Below are 18,415 nucleotides of genomic sequence, written 5' to 3' on the forward strand. Positions count from 1 at the left end.
ATACAAAGTTAACCAATAACTCCAGATAAAGAAAGACCTACAATTCAACTACATTTTTAATTTGGCAAAACTTTCATCACAGAATTAAAACGGTAAAGGTTGCAAAAAGGATATACCTGGTGTTTGGTTAAACGGCGGCGGATAGCGCGAGTCTTCTTAGGGCGGAGATCGAGAGACAAATACTTTTTGTTCTTGTAGGCTTCTCTAAGAGCGGATTTCTGCTTCTGCTTCTACAATTTTATCAAAGTTGTAGTTGCTGAGAGTAGGTCTCTGACATCGAACCTGAATTTTCACTCCTTATGAGACTCACCTTACCACAATTAGCACACGAGAGTCGAGACAACCCAAAAGCCAAAAAAGTAACCATAGCTAACAACTAAATTGAGATCTGAAAAAATTAACCCAGATAGAAACCCAAAACCCAAAAACGTCGGCTAAGATAAAATCCAAAACGTACAATCGAGATCTGAAATTTTTTTGGAAGATTAATTTTTTTTTTGAGATTTAACAGTAAATACAAATTCGCAAATTCAAATGCAAAAACGAGAAAATACGCACCATAAATCTGAACTTTTGATTGGGAATAACTCTTGTGAACAACGATAGAGGCAGCGATGGAGGCAGATCTGGAGAGAAGGGAAGAGTCGAGAGAGAAGGGAAGAGTCGCGAGAGAGAAGAAGAGGCGGAGAGAGTGGGGAAAAAAATTATGACCCGGTTTTTTTTATTTTGACCCGAATTAGATCCGCGTGTTTTTTAAGTTTGACCCGGAAATTGAGATTTTAGAATTCGAATTCTTTTACTGAGGCGTAGAATTGAAATTATAGAATTGAAAATTTTGGAATTATAATTCAATCCTAATTCTATAATTTTTTGTGTTACCAAACAATGGAATTGGAATTGGGGACTCCAATTCCAATTCCATAGCTCCAATTCCATGTTCCCAAACACACCCTAAGAGTTTTCTTTGTTTTTCATAAGAAATACTACTTCACTGTCATATCGTTTTACTTCACTACTACGTTGATTTACTTCACTGTTACAATTGGTGTTGGTTCTTGCTTCTCGTTGCTGATTCTATAACACTAGCCTTTTCCCCACGCGAATTGTGGTCCACGTGGAAATTATTCTCTGCTATGCTTGTTCTTATTCGTCAACTTATGCCACGCTACAAACTCCCATGGTGCACGGCACATGGAATAGATGTTGCATGCGATGCATGGCGATCATTATAAATCGAGTTCTCATTTAGCTCATCTCTCTACATTCTACAAGAAGGATTCTCTCTACAATTAGAACCCCATGGCACGCTCCCCCTTACCGATGCTGACGCTGATCGATGGGTTGATAGACCCACGCCGCCCCCTTGCCGACACCGACGGGTCGTGATAATGATATAATTTCGGATGCTATAGTGATTTTTGGAGTACTTGAGGAATAAATGCAGGGGCTTTTGTTTTTTGTGTTATTTTTTGGTTCAAGAATTAAGATTAGGAATTTTATATGAATACAGTGGGTATGAGTTTCTTAGTTAAATTGTGTTTCTCTGTTTGTACTCTGTTGAATGCACTTTATTCTCTCTGCGACATTAGGGATTTTTTGTGCTGTGTTTTTTGAATTAGTACGATGATTATATGTCATTATGTGATTCATTATGGTTGAATATTTTATGTGTATTTATCTGATATTTTTGGCACCTAGATATATGAAGATGCTTTTGACAGTAAGCGGTTTGGTTTATTTTGATGGATTTGGAAATGCTGATAATATGTATAAAATGATACTATCCCGTCTTTGAAAAATAGAAACGTTTAAAATAAGACGGGTTTTAATGTATAATTAGTAAAATAAAAAAGAATAATTGGTAAAGTAAGAAAGAGAATGAAAATTAGGTAATACAGATAAAGATAAAAGATAGTGGAAATATAGTTAATTAATTATGGGATCCATTTCCTAAAATAGAAAGTTTCTATTTTCAAAAGACAGAGGTAGTAAGTTATCAACATTGTGTTTTCTAATCATTTAGAGTTCATGGCAAACTTGTTATGTTATAGACTAATCATACTTGTTGATTTCTCAGTTGATTTCGTTGTGATGGACTATTAACGACCATCATATTTCCAAACAATCATCAGCGAATTAACAACTTTGTGAATATGATGACTACCTTAATCTAACACTGGCCATTAGCTGAAATATTAGGAGATGAAATGCGAATAAGTCATGTGAGCTTTAAGCGTTTTCAGCTTATAAGTGGAGAGTTTCTTTGTAAGTCGTAGGATCTATTCAAGTTATATAGATTAGATCCTAGCCTTCCATTCTTGTGAACGAGCTTAGTTTTGTTTTCCGGGTTGTTCATCTCATTCGTTTCAGCTCAAGGGTTTAAAATCCGCAAATTGTTGTGATTGATATTTTAGAATACGAAATACTATTTCCCTCACATATACTCTTTTACTTTTTTATTTCCATCTTGTTTCTCGATTGATCTCAAGCATCCTTGCCAACAAGTGGTGCCGTCTGTTGGGAAGCAAAGTATCGAAGGGAGGAGTTAAGAATCGATCGGGAATGGCGTTGCATTTTGAAGCCAAGAAGTTCAACGGAAAGAACGACTATCTGGAAGATGAAGATGCGAGCTCTTCTAATTAAATGAGGATTGGCGAGTGTGACAGCCAAAAGATCCTAAGGAGAAGGGTAAAGAACCGCTCGATGAGAAAGCGCACTTACGACAGGAATAGATGTCGTTGAAGGATTGCGATTAAAATATTTGCATCTTTGGCGAAGAACGAATTATCCAGAGACTGTTCGTCCTAAGACGAGTGCAACCCCCACCAAAATAAAAGGAAAGCAAGTAAATAATACTCCCTCTGTTTTATAATAGATGTCATACTTTCCTTTTTAATTTGTCTCACAAAAGATGTCACAGTTTCATTTTTAGAAAAAATTTTGTTTCGCATTAATATAAATATACTATTTTTTCTCTTCACTCAACACATGCATAACAACATCTCTTATAATCTTGTCCTATTATCCAAGTATTTCATCTATTATAGGACGGATGGATTAGTAGAAGTAGACTTTGGAGCCATGTTAACTGCTTTTTTTGTTTAAACTTTTAGATGATCAAAATTATTGTCCCGAGATGGTACTCCCTGCGTTTCATGTTAATTGAGTCATTTTTCTATTTTAGGAAGTTCAAAGTTAATTGAGTCATTTTTATTTTTGGCAAAAAACAATTTTCCCTTTTACTTTATTCTCTCTTCATGCTTTCTTACTTTATTCTCTCTTACTTTCTCCACCATCCATTTAACACATTATTCTTAAATTTCATACCGAAAAGAAATGTCTCTATTAACAAAGAAGATGAGCATCATTTATCAAATATGTTAATTTACATTTTGAGTATATATAGTAGCAAGTAGGATTAGCATCTTGATGGGGATTATAATATACAATGGTGTAGAGCTACAAAATAATTGCGACTTCGTCCTTTTAGATTATCTGTTTCCATAATCCACCTATTTAATGTTAATTCAAAAACTAGCCACACATTCTCATTATAACCCAATAAACCTTCTTTAACTTTCTTTTTCTATTCTTTTTCTCACTTTTAGCCTCTACTACTACTATTAGTTATGTGAATTAACAGGGCTACTGATGTTTTTTTTTAGTTTCTTCTGTTTTGGTCATGATTTCTTTTTAATTTTTTTGTAGTTTCTTCTTTTTCTCTCCCTTTTAGACTTTATTAGTTAATTGAAACACATCTATTCAATTTTTTATTACATGTATAATGTACGAAATTTGTTTCACGTTATATTCTTTCACACATTGTAGAAAAGCTCAAAAAAGGATTCATATGATCCAACAAATATCGAGGAGAAAAAGAATTTTATTGATAATAGTCCATCAAAATACAAAGTGCAGAAATCTACTATTTATACTATCAACTACTTCCTCCGTCTGCGAATAAGAGTTTCGATTCACATTTATTGTTAAATTCTCTAAATTCTGTCCCACATCGACTTGGTGATGATCTAATCTAATCTATATAAGTGTGGATAACCCTCCCCCTTATGAGGCATTTTAAGGGGTGAGTGACCCATTTCTAATATGGTATCAGAGCGGGCCCAAGTCGGTGATGGATTTCTCTTTATTTCTTATCTACCTCACGAGTGGAAGACCGATGTCCTTTCCGGCCCACATCGATGATGGTTCTCTTATCTCTAGCATTGCCTACCCACGTGATGGAAGACCGATGTCCTTTTTCGGCCCACACGTGAGGGGGCGTGTTAAATTCTCTAAATTCTGTCCCACATCGACTTGGTGATGATCCAATCTAATCTATATAAGTGTGGATAATCCTCCCCCTTATGAGGTTTTTTAGGGGGTGAGTGGCCCATTTCTAATATGGTATCAGAGCGGGCCCAAGTCGATGATGGTTTTCTCTTTATCTCTTATCTACCTCACGAGTGGAAGACCGATGTCCTTTCCGGCCCACATCGATGATGGTTCTCTTATCTCTAGCATTGCCTACCCACGTGATGGAAGACCGATGTCCTTTCCGGCCCACACGTGAGGGGGCGTGTTAAATTCTCTAAATTCTGTCCCATATCGACTTGGTGATGATCCAATCTAATCTATATAAGTGTGGATAACCCTCCCCCTTATGAGGCCTTTTAAGGGGTGAGTGACCCATTTCTAATATTTATCATAAATGGTACTAGGGTCCCACATTTCACTAACTCATTCCACTCATATTTCATTTAAACTAACATATATGAATGAGACTCATATTCCATTAACTTTTTGTTTACCCATTTTTCTTAACTAAGGTAATATCTTAAAACCTGTGTCGTCAAAGAATGGGACAACAAATTGCAGACGAAGGGAGTACTACAGCTAAGAGAAGCAAGCTCTATGCTCTACCGCTCTGTTACTAACTCGATCTCATCCAATGCTGACTAGATGCTTAGTCATGCAGCTGACTGGACGCTGACTCAGCTCTCCGACATAGTATGTATCTTCAGACTTCATCACCTTTCTCTCTTAAGCATGCACGACTTATTTCAGCCAATTATTATATTTCTGATAGGGTAAACCTCCTATCGGGCTGATTGGCGTCCATGGATCGACGATCGATAAATGTCTGTCGTGGGCGAGTGTCTGACTCGCCCGTCGAGCACGACGATTTTCCCACTTTGGAGAAGAGAATGGACGATAAAATAATATTGATATTCTTGATTGCCTTCAAATGATTACAATGACTTCTATCTATAAGGCTAATAACTAACTTAATGAATAAGTAAACAAAGATATGGAAAAAATATGTGAATCCCTAAAATATCTAAACAAAATATGAAATATGTTCATATCAACTCCCCACGGTTGAAATCCACCTTGTCCTCAAGGTGGGAACTATGACACGATGAAGAGAGTCGAATACATCATCTTTGGTGGGCTATTGGCGGTGTGATGTCGGGCTGTGGAAGTAGGGTTGTCACGACCACAACTCCCTAGTGCTAGTGAGCGTAGCTATTTCGCAACTAAACAATTCTCAACAATCATAGGACAACATAAGAAGGGTGGAACCACTTAAAGCAATAGTCTCAAAGGCATATGGGTACATAGTCAGAACGAGTTCAGAGTCAAGTTCATAACTTTCTAGCACATAACTCTAGATTGCAGCGGAAGAGTCCAAGACAAAATAGCACGTATGAAGACATGCTACTTTGGGTTACCTAACTACTTATTTAAAGGTCTTGTCCCAACACCTTCGCCTCCTCATACACGTTCAACCTGCACATTAGAAAAGAAACATGCAGGGCTGAGTATTTGATATACTCAGTGGGCACATTGCCGAAACATAATTTCGTAAAAGTTTTGTCAGCCAATTGAGTGATCACGGGGTTTTAACTTAAAAGGCCCGAGTCACTAAAAGTATTTTTTTGTTCGTAAAATTGATTGCGCAATCACATAACATATATACCATATCTGAAACGTATGTGAACCGGGAATGTGGCCACATTCCACGACGGTCACTGGATCGGCCAACTTAAAAGCTAGCTCACGATCCCCATATGTGTACACTAGTCCGAGTAGGCTTTACTTCCCTACTGGGACCCGAATTCGATTAAACATAATTGGCATAGCCAAGCAGATAGGTAATCCATAAAACATAAAATGGCATGACAAAACATAAATAGCATAATTTTCACATAATCATGCTTGAAGGCAAGTTCACATTTTGAAAGAAATGCCCACCTCAAAAGCTTAATTCCATAGTCGAAAATTCCTTGACTTGATCTTAAACGACGTGTGAGGACGCCCCTTTAGAAATAAGGTAATACTTTAATTAAACTTTAAAAAGTAAAATAAACTTAAACATGAATGCATCCTAAGTGCATGTCCATTTTATTCTTCTTCTTAGTCTTCTAGAAAAGTTCTAGAAATCTTGAAACAGTAATTAAATCGGGAGATTTAATTTATTATAGAAACTTAAGACATTATTCATTTAACCTTGAGAGTACTACTTCCCATATATCTCGTTCGAAATTAAATTATCATCTCGGGTTTAATTGGCGAACCATCACATAAAAATTTGATCGAGCAACTTAGGAGGGCTCATGATTTAATTAGGCACAACAGGCCCAACTCCTTTTATTTTAATTTGTGGCCCAAGCTCCATAATTAATTCTATTAACAGGCAGCCCACTTCTCTATTTAATTTCTTAGTCCATACTTTTAATTAAAGAGGCCCATCAAAACAAAGTAGAAATGGCCCAATACTAATACTCCCAACTCCATCGGTCTCTCTCTCTCATTTCCAAAATTTCCCCAAATTGGAAGTGGAAATCCCTGAATCCTTCTCCCTCCTTCCTCTCGGCAAAATCGCCGCTCCACCTGGTCACCGGAGCGCCGCCAGTTCTGGCTCCTCGGCGTCACGGAGTCGCCGGCGGCTTCCGTCTCCGTCCAGCTCTCTGTCTCTCTCCCGGACAGAAACAGCACCTCTTCCATCTCTCGTCTTCTCCGGCGAATTCACACCCGGAGTGGCCCCCTTTTTGCGGTCGAACACCGCTGTTCGTTGCTCGGCTGGACAGCCCTTTCCGCTGCTCCGCCGTCGGGTTGCCGCTGTCTCGCAGTCAGCGCCGCCATCTCCGACAAAACTCCTATAGCTAAGTTCTCCATTCCATTCTTTCCTTGTGTAGTTATTTAGCTTTAATGAACTAAGTCTATGGCAATATGTAAATTGAGCATTGGGGACTTCTTTGAACTTGCTGTGACAGATTTGATTTCTTTGATTTGGTGTTTGAAACTTAAGCTTTCACTTACTGGAATGAGCTTGATATTTGGCTAAAGTGTTGATCCCTTGATTATTAAAGCTTGCTACTATTGTGAGGCTCCTACTGCCATAAATCTATGTTCTTGAGCCTAGCATGATGTTCGAAACAAAAGCAGAGGGTGTGCTTGTGTTTTATTGATTGAGATTCTTAAGTTGTGGTGCCTCTATATGATGATATGAAAAAAGTATATATGGGAGAAGGGTGGAGGTGTATTACCTCTTGAAGCTGCGGCTGCTTTGAGAATTCAGCTCTTAAAACCTCAGCTTTCTTCCTCTCAAACTTGCTATGTTGCTGGAAAAATTTGAAGGTGTGTAGGAGAGTGTTCAAGGGTGGTGTGGAGGGGAATTTATAGCAGAGTGTGTACTCATGAGAATTTAATGGAGCTGTTGTTATTACTTTGTTCTCTTCTTGCGGCAAATCCTCCTTTTTAAGATCTTCACTAAGCTTTTTAATTAATACATTCGTCTCTTTCTTGAAGCACAAGTACTCCCTTCATAATATCACTTGTTTGGACATGTAGGGGTGCAGGTGGTTGCTTGATTCAGGCAGATTTGGTGCAGCTAGAGGGAGACGTTTTGGGTTAGCTACTTGACAAGGAGTTGGTTAAGGGTGAGTTGCCACTCCAAGAAAGGCAAGTCTCCAATTTGGCAGCATTGAAAAGTAAACCATATTTGTTTTATCTTAGTATGTCCCTCATTTCATTTATTGCTTAGCACATAGGTTTGCAACCTTTTACTCCTAACCCTTAAGAACTTTTGTTTTCTTATTGCAGCTCTCGGTTGTGGAAGTGGATGTGTAGGAGTTTACCTGCCATTTTGGGATCATTTTGACCTCCTTTGATAAAGTAAGGATGCCTTCTTCCCTTGCTTGGTTTGATGTTGAAAAAAAATACCTTACAATATTTATTAGTTTTTGTCTATACATTGCAGGTTGTACCCATAGGAGAAAAAGTTATTGGGCTGTTATTTGGGCTGACCTTCGGGCCGACGGGCCAAACTCTCGGGCTGCGCAAGGTGTGACTCGGGCTTAAGAAGAGGGGCCCAATATTTGTATATTTGTATTCTTAAATTCTTTCTCATCATCACATGTGTAATTTATTTTGTAACTAGAGAGTAGCTTGATATGTATTCGAACTTTCTAGATCAGCAAAGTAACCTCGTATTCTTTCTTGACGTTTATTATATTTAATTTAATACATATATACGAAATTTATTTTAGCCTAATAGACAGCCTTCAATTTAGCAAACAAGCAAAGTCATCGACTAATATTTCTAATTCGAAAGTAATTAGAAGCAACAAACATTTCTAGTTCGACATTAAATTTGAAGAAAATGGTAATAAAATAGTGGGTATTACATTCTTCCCTCCTTAGCAAAAATTTCGTCCCGAAATTTTCTTATGTCATTTAAAAAGCTCTGGGTACTTCTCTTTCATTTTGTCCTCCAACTTCCACGTAGCTTCTTTGTGTCCGTGATGCTTGCACAGAACTTTTACTGTTACAGTAGATTTATTCCTCAACTCTTTTACTTTCCGATCCAAGATTGCTTTTGGCTTTTCTTCATATCTTAAGTCTGGGTCCAACACCATTTCTTATTGGTGGATCGTGTTTGGGGTCGAACACCTATTTCCTCAATTGTGACGCATGAAAATATATATATATATATATATATATATATATATATATTGTGCACCTACCCGAAACTAGGTGGTAGCGCCAATCTATACGCCACGGGACCGACTTCTTCTAGAATTTCATAGGATCCGGTGAAACGTGGCCTTAGCTTGCCTTTGACACCGAACCTTGATATCCCTTTTGATGGGGATACTTTTAGCAAAGCTTTGTTTCCAGCATTGAACTGTAGGTCGGTTCTGCGAACATCCGCGTAAGAATTTTGCCTATCTTGAGCTTCCTTCATTCTCTCACGGATCTGGCGGACGATCTCTATTATCTTCTCTACAGAATCCGGTCAAGCATCTTTCTCTCACCGACTTCATCCCAGTAAGGCGGTGATCTACATTTCTTTCCATACAATGCTTCATATGGGGCCATGTTTGTAGTTGTCTGGTAACTGTTGTTGTAGGCAAACTCTATAAGTGGTAGTACTGGCTCCCAATTTCCTCCACAGTCGAGCACTACGGCTCTCAGCATATCTTCCAAAGTCTCGATCGTTCTTTCAAACTGCCCATCAGTCTGTGGGTGGAATGCATTACTAAAATTCAATCTAGTGCCCAGCTCTTGTTGTAGGCTTATCCAAAATCTAGAAGTAAATTTTGAATCACGGTTTGAAGTGATCGTCACTGGTATTCCATGTAGGCGTATGATCTATTGCACATATATCTGAGCTAACTTGTCTGATCCGTAAGTGATACGAATTGGTATAAATTGAGCGCTTTTGGTGAGGCGATCTATAATCACCCAAATAGCAGTGTTTCCTCGTTGCGACTTTGGCAATCCTGTCACGAAATCCATCGCAATGTGCTTCCATTTTCACTCTGGGATCTCAAGGGATTGCAACTTTCCATAAGGTCGTTGATGTAGAGCCTTCACCTGTTGACATGCTAGGCATCTTTCTACAAACAACGCTATGCCCCTCTTCATGCCATCCCACCAAAACTGTTTCTTCATATCTTGATACATTTTCGTACTCCCTGGGTGAGCAGTGTAAGGTGTCTCATGCGCTTCACTCATGATCTCATTTTTGAGTGCCTCGTCATTGGGCACACACAATCTTCCTTCAAACGTGATGGCGTTATCCGCCTCCTCGCGGTAACTCTCTTCTTTTCCCGTCCTCACTTTTCGACGAAATTTTCTCTAATGCTTCATCACTCCTTTGAGCCTCAACAATTTTGGCCCTTAAGTCTGGCTCAATCACCAAGGTGGTGATCCTACTTTCCACCGTCTCCGGTGCTCTTACTACTTCCAGTCGCATCTTAGCAAACTCACGTAGGAGCTCCTCATTCTGCGTGAGGAAGGTGGCCAATTGGGGCGTAGCCTTCCTGCTCAGGGCATCTGCCACTACATTCGCCTTGCCTGGATGGTAATTTATACCACAGTCATAATCCTTGACTAATTCGAGCCATCTGCGTTGTCGCATGTTCAAATCCTTCTGTTCGAAAAAATACTTGAGACTCTTGTGGTCCGTGAAGATCTCGCATCGAACTCCGTAGAGGTGATGTCTCCAAATCTTCAAGGTACCACTGCCGCCAATTCCAAATCATGTGTTGGGTAGTTTAACTTGTGCAACCTCAATTGGCGTGATGCATATGCAATCACCTTGCCATTCTGCATCAGCACGCATCCGAGTTCGATCTTTGATGCATCTGTGTACACCTCATAACATGTTCCTAGTGCTAGCATGGCTAGGACTGGTGCGGTGGTCAACTTTTCTTTTAACAGCTGGAAGCTTGCTTCACACTTCGGTGTCCAATTGACTTTAGCTCCTTTCTTAAGCTGTGGAGTCATTGGTCTTGCTATTTTAGAAAATCCCACAATAAACCTTTGGTAATATCCAGCCAAACCTAAGAAACTTCCAATCTCATTAGGTGTTGTTGGTGATTGCTAACGTTGTATTGCTTCCACCTTTGTAGGGTCCACTCGGATCCCTTCTGCCGTCACTATGTGTCAAAGGAAGTTCACCTTGTTAAGCCAGAACTCACATTTTTTAAACTTAGCATAGAGCTTCTTGGCTCTTAATGTCTCCAAGGTGGTCCTCAGATGTTCCTCGTGTTCCTTCTCGTTCTTCGAGTAGATGAGTACATCATCTATAAAGACTAGGACGAACTTGTCCAAGTACGGGTGGAACACGCGGTTCATTAGGTCCATGAACACAGCCGAGGCATTTGTAAGCCCAAAAGGCATTACGGTGAACTCGTAATGGCCATATCTGGTGCGGAACGCAGTCTTGGGTACATCATCTTGTCGGACTTTCAGTTGGTGATAACCTAATCTCAAGTCCATTTTCGAGAATACACCAGCTCCTCTAAGTCGATCATATAGGTCGTCAGTCCTTGGTAGATGGTACTTGTTCTTGCGCGTCAACTTGTTCAACTCTAGGTAGGCGATACACATTCTCAATGTTCCTTCTTTCTTCTTCATAAAGAGTACTTGTGCGCCCTATCGTAACTGGACCTTAAGTTCTTCAAACTCCGTAAGCGTCATTCTATATGGTGCCTGAGATAACGTGGTTGATTCAAGCCATTCATTGGTTAATTTATTTTCTTTAACTGGTGAAGCCATTCCTCATCTTTGATTTTATCGTCAGATATTGAGCCCTCTAATGCTTGCATTAGTCGTAATTGTAGCCGTTGAGCTAGCGGGTTTGACCTCGTAACCCCCGCTTAGCTGGGGTAGTCTACATTTCACAGTCTTTAGGATACTTTCGTGCGCGATCCATTTTTTCGTGATTTAGCACATACTTCACTTCAATTATGTTTATCTTTGAATATTGGAAGAGCACAACGTAGGTGTTGGCTTTTATTTTCTCCAAACATTACTGGCTCCATGACCTTTTAGTTCGACTGAGCGATTCGTGGGAAAAAAAAATCTAGCATGGCTCCAAAATGATCTAGATCTCATATCTAGATTAACGCAAAATTCTATCGTCATTTCTTTTTATGGATCGCTTAATCGGGGTGTGTCATATCATAAAATACTTCTTCGCATCTTGTTGCCAACGTTTGTCCTTACTCCACCTTGTAGGACTCCATATTCGTTCTCTCGCGATAACTCCTTAAAGAGAAATTTTGGTTCCCTTCTCCCGTAGTAGGGATGGTGAGGGTAGTGGTGCTATCACACGTTCTTTTTCTCCAATGTCTCTCCAACCTGTGGCTCTTCCTGGCCAACTATCAGACGAATCTCTCTGGTTGATGGAATTAGTTTTGCCAAACATAACTACGAACGTAATCGCATTTTCTCCATGATTTTCACTACCTATTCATGATTGAGTCTTCGTTTCTTGTGGCTCACTTATCTTACTTCTAATAAGCATTTCGATCCATTAAACATTTGTATATATGATCTTCTACATCGAAAAAAAAAATCATTTGATCCATATATATCCCTTAACATTTCTCTTCTTAAGCCTAGTTACCTATCCACATAGCATAATATTCGATCTTTTTCCAGCTAGTTACAAGTAGTACGAACATGTGAAATATATAACGTTTCGTGTTGTCGGTTATGCGACGCTTCCTGCTGATGTATCATTTTCTGCATGTGTGCTAATAGAGACCTATTTATCATACGTATCTGAAAGGAATCAAGGCTATGCCTTTCTCTCGGGAATCTTGTATCAAGAACTCAAAGATTAATCTAACAGTCTTAACTTGGATAGGGATTGACATCATATAGAAGAAGCATGACTGAAAATTTGAAGGGCTCCACAATATCCAAGGGGACAAGAATAACATCTCTTGTTCGGCTCCTATGAATTTTCAACCTCAAATCATGACAATTGATTTTGAAGGCAAGTACTAAGTTCAATTGAACTTATCGTATCCATTCAAAGAACTTCAAGGTTCAAATGGTTTCAAATACTTAAACCCATCGAATTTGTGAATTCACTTCTGATGGGAGCTTGAAAGAACATGAGGTAGGTCATGAGAATAAGATGATACTGTATTAACTCTCAATTTTCATAGTAGGCTGTCAAATAAAATAGTTCAATTGTCCGCTCAAATTGACTAGATCCGGACATCAAGGATGATGGTTTCAACATGTCAAGACCTCAGATGATTAGTCACAGGAGGATTTAGCAATGTAAACAATTGCCATGAATTAATGTTGATCATGGTTCACCAACATCATAATGTGAAAATCATGGAAATACATCAATGGATTCACAGGTAGCGACTAAAGTGAAAGAAATATTTTTGGAAATGTCAACTACCATCAAGGAAAATGCAATACATTAGCCTTCACTTAGTGTTTCAGAAAAAAATCATGAGCTAGAAACAATGCATGTAGTGGAACTGAGCTAAAAAGAGTTTTCACCCCTATAAGAATGAAATAGTTATAAATATGGTTGTCGAATAAGGAGGTGAACAAAAGTATCACTTAACGTGCCATTCTTAGAGGAGAAATGTCTGAACAACATGCAACTTAAGGATGCAGTTATATCATGAGAGTTAAAGAAACCAGGATATTAATCTTGCAAATGGGGGGTCATAGGAGACAACAACCAACAAAGATGTTTGAGAACATATGAGTCTCCTGAATTTAAGATTTGAAAGTAAGTCACCACTTTCGTTAAAAAAATGATAGTGACTTATTACTTGCCAAAACGCGAGTCAATCAAATGTCTTAAATAGACGGCAGGACACCCTTTTAAGGATGTTCAAAATGAGATTATTCTAGAGGGCATGGTCGTAAGCAACTTTAGAATCGAAGGTTTATGACCGAAGCTTATGAATTCAACACTTTACATTTTCTAAGCAAGGAGCTCAACTACTATAGCCAACCAACTGAAAGAGAGTCACAACTCTCATAGGATAGAAAAAAATGAGGCATTACTTGCATAAATGCAAGTCAATCTAAAGTCTAAAGTAGACGAGGGCATTTTCATTAAGGAGGTTCATAGAAAGAAATCGATGGGAATCCAAGTAAGTACTGTTGATCATAATCATCTGTTCCAGTTATGTGACACCTCCTTGTTTGTTCTTTCGGAGCTCGAACATGATCAGAGCGTCATAGGAAACCATACATTCCAAGCTAGGATTCCTGGTGTCATGACTAATAATTGTCGTTGAAGGTCATATTTTCATAATGTTCTAGATAAGTCAGGACGGTCATTCTCGTAAAACATTGCACCCTCCATCGTGCTGCACAGCGTGCTATAAGCATTGTTTATAGATCGCGTAGCCTCCTTGACTTGCTACGCAAGACTGGATCACTTAATTAGATCGTAGGTACGATATCTTTTCGTGTAAGGATACACCTCCTTTACTGGATCGAGGGTATGCTCATTTTGGTTATGATTGAGATCATGAAGACAAATGGAACTTCATGTTGTTCACATCATTTAAAACGTTCAACAGACGCCCATGTGCCGTAGGTAGTTTCTCGTATCTCGTGTGATTTACCAACAAAGAATAGATGGGTTATTTATAAATTGTTAGGTTCATTCTTGTACATTTGGAATTGTTCCAATTACAACATCATGGATCGTGGTCTCGTCAAGAGATATGGTAGAGGAAAAGGTGTGAGGTCCACTTTTAGACACATTCATCTATATTTCCTCATTCTTAAAACAAAATTAGGGGTTTGCCCTAACTTGCATATATTCGTTCATTTTATCGCTTAGAAAAGCGGTAAGGAAGTCATCAACTTACAATACTGTTCAAGAGCGTTTAGCCTAACGTACTTCTTAGGTATTCTATGTTCACATGCGTTAGTCATTCCGTAACTTTCTAAAAATTCTTTAGTCTACCATCATACTTCACATAATCGAACATGCACAATTTATAATACTTTAGCATTTGTCTCAAAGACATCCTTATGCTTAACATTATAAGCTTGAAATTCCACAGTTCATAGGAAAAAAATGAAATTTACTTGCTTTTCCTTGAAAACCTTGAATATTTTCAAAATATCTTCATAAAGAAATCATTTTTCCATTTATCAAGTTCCTTCATGAATAATTATAAATTTTCTGGTAAGAACTTCTTTCTTACCTCATTGTTGCTGTTGAACGTGACGAGTCGAGGTGTTGGGTCCCTTTAAGCTTTTCATTTTAGTCATATTCTAGTCTAGTACTATAATTCTAGACTAAGGCTTGAAAGAAGGTTCTTGGGTCCAGAGCGAAAGAACGGTGCTCTGATACCACTCTGTCACGACCACAACTCCCTAGTGCTAGTGAGCGTAGCTATTTTGCGACTAAACAATTCTCAACAATCATAGGACAACATAAGAAGGGTGGAACCACTTAAAGCAATAGTCTCAAAGGCATATGGGTACATAGTCAGAACGAGTTCAGAGTCAAGTTCATAACTTTCTAGCACATAACTCTAGATTGCAGCGGAAGAGTCCGAGACAAAATAGCACGTATGAAGACATGCTACTTTGGGTTACCTAACTACTTATTTAAAGGTCTTGTCCCAACACCTTCGCCTCCTCATACACGTTCAACCTGCACATTAGAAAAGAAACATGCAGGGCTGAGTATTTGATATACTCAGTGGGCACATTGCCGAAACATAATTTCGTAAAAGTTTTGTCAGCCAATTGAGTGATCACGGGATTTTAACTTAAAAGTCCCGAGTCACTAAAAGTATTTTTTTGTTCGTAAAATTGATTGCGCAATCACATAACATATATACCATATCTGAAACGTATGTGAACCGGGAATGTGGCCACATTCCACGACGGTCACTGGATCGGCCAACTTAAAAGCTAGCTCACGATCCCCATATGTGTACACTAATCCGAGTAGGCTTTACTTCCCCACTGGGACCCGAATTCGATTAAACATAATTGGCATAGCCAAGCAGATAGGTAATCCATAAAACATAAAATGGCATGACAAAACATAAATAGCATAATTTTCACATAATCATGCTTGAAGGCAAGTTCACATTTTGAAAGAAATGCCCACCTCAAAAGCTTAATTCCATAGTCGAAAATTCCTTGACTTGATCTTAAACGACGTGTGAGGACGCCCCTTTAGAAATAAGGTAATACTTTAATTAAACTTTAAAAAGTAAAATAAACTTAAACATGAATGCATCCTAAGTGCATGTCCATTTTATTCTTCTTCTTAGTCTTCTAGAAAAGTTCTAGAAATCTTGAAACAGTAATTAAATCGGGAGATTTAATTTATTATAGAAACTTAAGACATTATTCATTTAACCTTGAGAGTACTACTTCCCATATATCTCGTTCGAAATTAAATTATCATCTCGGGTTTAATTGGCGAACCATCACATAAAAATTTGATCGAGCAACTTAGGAGGGCTCATGATTTAATTAGGCACAACAGGCCCAACTCCTTTTATTTTAATTTGTGGCCCAAGCTCCATAATTAATTCTATTAACAGGCAGCCCACTTCTCTATTTAATTTCTTAGTCCATACTTTTAATTAAAGAGGCCCATCAAAACAAAGTAGAAATGGCCCAATACTAATACTCCCAACTCCATCGGTCTCTCTCTCTCATTTCCAAAATTTCCCCAAATTGGAAGTGGAAATCCCTGAATCCTTCTCCCTCCTTCCTCTCGGCAAAATCGCCGCTCCACCTGGTCACCGGAGCGCCGCCAGTTCTGGCTCCTCGGCGTCACGGAGTCGCCGGCGGCTTCCGTCTCCGTCCAGCTCTCTGTCTCTCTCCCGGACAGAAACAGCACCTCTTCCATCTCTCGTCTTCTCCGGCGAATTCACACCCGGAGTGGCCCCCTTTTTGCGGTCGAACACCGCTGTTCGTTGCTCGGCTGGACAGCCCTTTCCGCTGCTCCGCCGTCGGGTTGCCGCTGTCTCGCAGTCAGCGCCGCCATCTCCGACAAAACTCCTATAGCTAAGTTCTCCATTCCATTCTTTCCTTGTGTAGTTATTTAGCTTTAATGAACTAAGTCTATGGCAATACAAACTTGCTATGTTGCTGGAAAAATTTGAAGGTGTGTAGGAGAGTGTTCAAGGGTGGTGTGGAGGGGTTATAGCAGAGTGTGTACTCATGAGAATTTAATGGAGCTGTTGTTATTACTTTGTTCTCTTCTTGCAGCAAATCCTCCTTTTTAAGATCTTCACTAAGCTTTTTAATTAATACATTCGTCTCTTTCTTGAAGCACAAGTACTCCCTTCATAATATCACTTGTTTGGACATGTAGGGGTGCAGGTGGTTGCTTGATTCAGGCAGATTTGGTGCAGCTAGAGGGAGACGTTTTGGGTTAGCTACTTGACAAGGAGTTGGTTAAGGGTGAGTTGCCACTCCAAGAAAGGCAAGATGCCTTCTTCCCTTGCTTGGTTTGATGTTGAAAAAAAATAACTTACAATATTTATTAGTTTTTGTCTATACATTGCAGGTTGTACCCATAGGAGAAAGAGTTATTGGGTTGTTATTTGGGCTGACCTTCGGGCCGACGGGCCAAACTCTCGGGCTGCGCAAGGTGTGACTCGGGCTTAAGAAGAGGGGCCCAATATTTGTATATTTGTATTCTTAAATTCTTTCTCATCATCACATGTGTAATTTATTTTGTAACTAGAGAGTAGCTTGATATGTATTCGAACTTTCTAGATCAGCAAAGTAACCTCGTATTCTTTCTTGACGTTTATTATATTTAATTTAATACATATATACGAAATTTATTTTAGCCTAATAGACAGCCTTCAATTTAGCAAACAAGCAAAGTCATCGACTAATATTTCTAATTCGAAAGTAATTAGAAGCAACAAACATTTCTAGTTCGACATTAAACTTGAAGAAAATGGTAATAAAATAGTGGGTATTACAAGGGTTGTCCGGCGGACAGGCGGGACTCAGCAACCAAATCTGGTGTTGTGCGTGAAACGTCTTCCATTAGGCAGTGGCGCAACTTTGGTTCGAGATGGTGGAACGGCGTAACTAGTTGCTGTGCTCGGGTGGATTCCCGTCGGGCAGCGACGTAGCTATGGTTCGATCGGTGTCGCTAGTTGCTGTGCGCGGTGGATTCTCGTCGGGCAGCGACATAGATGTGATTCGATCTGTGTTTTGGAGGGTGAGCTCGGGATGAAAGCACCAATTTGATAGGAAAACCTCCTATCGGGCTGATCGGCGTCCGTTGATCAGCGATCGATAAATGTCTGTCGCGGGCGAGTGCCCGACTCGCCCGTCGAGCACGGCGGTTTTCTCACTTTAGAGAAGAGAATAAACGATAAAATAATATTGATATTCCCTAAAATATCTAAATAAAATATGAAATATGCTCGTATCAATTTCACACATATAATTTTACTTTATTCAACTGATTAATGTGAAGCGTAGCATGAGTTTCAGTAATTGTTTTCGTTCTTTTAGTTTTAATTATTTTAGACACTATTTTCTCGATTTGTTCAACTTGATGCAAAACCTCTAATTTCGATTGAATTAGTTTATAATCAAATCTTTAATGAAAACAACG

The 18,415-nt window shown here is 39.0% G+C and overlaps 2 long non-coding RNA genes across 3 annotated transcripts; one reads left to right on the forward strand and one right to left on the reverse strand.

Annotated features, from left to right (window-relative positions):
- Nucleotides 1–7,794: 7,794 nt before the first annotated feature.
- Nucleotides 7,795–8,181, reverse strand: LOC125197452. Its single transcript, XR_007172070.1, has 2 exons — nt 8,142–8,181; nt 7,795–7,894 (listed from the first exon to the last, which is right to left on the reverse strand). It is a non-coding gene; the product is annotated as an uncharacterized LOC125197452 (long non-coding RNA).
- On the forward strand, nt 7,853–17,584 carry LOC125197450. 2 transcript variants are annotated; one of them, XR_007172069.1, is made up of 3 exons: nt 7,853–7,994; nt 8,107–8,178; nt 17,342–17,584. It is a non-coding gene; the product is annotated as an uncharacterized LOC125197450 (long non-coding RNA). The 2 variants fall into 2 exon arrangements; XR_007172068.1 differs by lacking the exon at nt 17,342–17,584 and adding an exon at nt 8,264–8,506.
- The last annotated feature ends 831 nt before the right edge of the window (nt 17,585–18,415 follow it).

The sequence above is a fragment of the Salvia hispanica genome, chromosome 6 (genome assembly GCF_023119035.1).
Source record: "Salvia hispanica cultivar TCC Black 2014 chromosome 6, UniMelb_Shisp_WGS_1.0, whole genome shotgun sequence".
NCBI lineage: Eukaryota > Viridiplantae > Streptophyta > Magnoliopsida > Lamiales > Lamiaceae > Salvia > Salvia hispanica.